The 2166-nt window shown below is 32.3% G+C and overlaps 1 non-coding gene across 1 annotated transcript; it reads right to left on the bottom strand.

The window, feature by feature from the left end:
• Positions 1-1230: 1230 nt before the first annotated feature.
• Positions 1231-1318, bottom strand: TRNAS-GCU (transfer RNA serine (anticodon GCU)). Its single transcript has one exon. It is a non-coding gene; the product is annotated as a tRNA-Ser (tRNA).
• Between the last annotated feature and the right edge of the window lie 848 nt (positions 1319-2166).

Raw genomic sequence — 2166 nt, 5'->3', positions numbered from 1 at the left:
TGGGACGGAAGGATTCGAACCTCCGAGTAACGGGACCAAAACCCGCTGCCTTACCACTTGGCCACGCCCCATTTCGGGTTTTATGCGACACTAATAAACACTAGTATGTTTATTTGTTATTCGTCAATACCATTTCAATTACATAAAAAAGGAGGGATATTCTCTTGCTAGTATTCTACACATGCGGATAATATAGAATCAAAAAAATGCATTGATCATTACATGGAATTCTATTAAGATATTATATGAAAGTCGAATTTATTCCACTCTCATTTGAGAGTGCAAATACAAGGAGGTATTTTGTGTTTGGGAAAGTCCGAAGAAAAAAGATTTTGAATCTGCCTTTTCCTTCTTTCCCTTAAAAAAATAACTCAAGAAAAATCCAATTATTTACTCTACAAGAATGAAATGCTTGTTATGCCTAATATACTTAGTTTAACCTGTATCTGTTTTAATTCTGTTCTTTATCCTACTAGTTTTTTCTTTGCCAAATTACCCGAAGCTTATGCTATTTTCAATCCAATCGTGGATATTATGCCTGTTATACCTCTATTCTTTTTTCTATTAGCCTTTGTTTGGCAAGCTGCTGTAAGTTTTCGATGAAATCTTTAGTACTCTGTATGCCAAATTGAATGATGTGTTCATTCCAAAAAAATTTAAAAATGGGTAAAAGCCGAGAAGTTTTATATTTTTATATTATGAACCTTCGATTCTAAAATTTAAATTCTTCTACATTGAATGGGTAGCTACAGCAATAAATTTGGATCAGCCTTTCTACTCCCCTGCACCTAGGTTGAGCAGGTACCTAAAGGTACCTACACAATACCTAACCACCTAACCCTATTTTTGCTATTGATAAGAGTGCTTATTATAAAAGAATTCTTGCAATTTTTTTCAAGAATTCTTTTTTGCATTTTTAGGTATAAAAAAAAAAACCATCCTAGTGGATCCGTGTGGTAAGGAAAAACTGGTAATCTATTCCTTAAAAAAAAATCTTGGAGATTATGTAATGCTTACTCTCAAACTTTTTGTTTATACAGTAGTGATATTCTTTGTTTCACTCTTTATCTTTGGATTCTTATCTAATGACCCAGGACGGAATCCTGGACGCGAGGAGTAAAAATTCAGTTTTTTTTTTTTCTTATTGGATTTGTTTCGTACATTTATCTATGAGAAAATCCGGGGGTCAGAATTCTTTCCAATTCGAAAGTCCCAAATGATCCAAGGGAGCGGAAAGAGAGGGATTCGAACCCTCGGTACAAAAAAATTGTACAACGGATTAGCAATCCGCCGCTTTAGTCCACTCAGCCATCTCTCCACGTTCCAAAGCGAAAGGTTTCCGTGATATGATATAGGCAAGAAATAAGAAATAACGGTTGCAAAAAACCCCCTTTTTTTCTTTCAAAAGTCTATAAAAATTATATTGCCAATTCCATTTTAATTATATTCTTTTTTCTTAATGTTAATAAAAAAAGAAGAAAATTCTTGTTTTTTCTTTCTAAAAATCGATATTGGCCGAGAGACAATCAAATAGATTTTCTCTTTAGCGGGCATTTCCATATAGGACTTGTTATAATTATAATAAAACAAGCAGGTTATATAAAAAAAAACGCTTTTTTTGTCGATTATTTATCAAGAAAGCAAAAAGGGTTCTTATCAAATCCACCATAAAATTGGAAAGAAGCATAAAGTAAGTAGACCTGACTCCTTTAATGATGCCTCTATCCGCTATTCTGATATATAAATTCGATGTAGATGAAATTGTATAAGCGAATTTTTTTTATTTCCTTAGACTTAGACCGCGCAAGACAAGAATTTTTCGCTATTTACGATTTCATATTCTTGTTACTAGATGTTCTATAGGAATAAGAAGAAATCGCAACTCCTTTGCGCTACACATAAAATTGGATTTCGAAGGTCCATTTTTTTTTTCAGAATCCTCTATTTTAGTTCTTCCACCCATGCAATAGAGAGGGAATGGGAAAAGAAGGGTTACTTTTATTTTCATTTTTCCCTTAAAAGATAGACTTTGAAATAGGAGTCTTGGAATAATGCTGAATTCAAAGGTTTATTTCTTTCTATAGTATAAGAAAAACAATTTATTTCTATTTCTATAGTATAAGAAAAACAAATAGTATAAGAAAAACAAATCGAATCAAATTCATG

This window comes from Aegilops tauschii, unplaced genomic scaffold (assembly GCF_002575655.3).
Source record: "Aegilops tauschii subsp. strangulata cultivar AL8/78 unplaced genomic scaffold, Aet v6.0 ptg000915l_obj, whole genome shotgun sequence".
NCBI classification, from domain to species: Eukaryota; Viridiplantae; Streptophyta; class Magnoliopsida; order Poales; family Poaceae; genus Aegilops; species Aegilops tauschii.
This window is presented reverse-complemented; position numbering and strand designations above follow the sequence as displayed.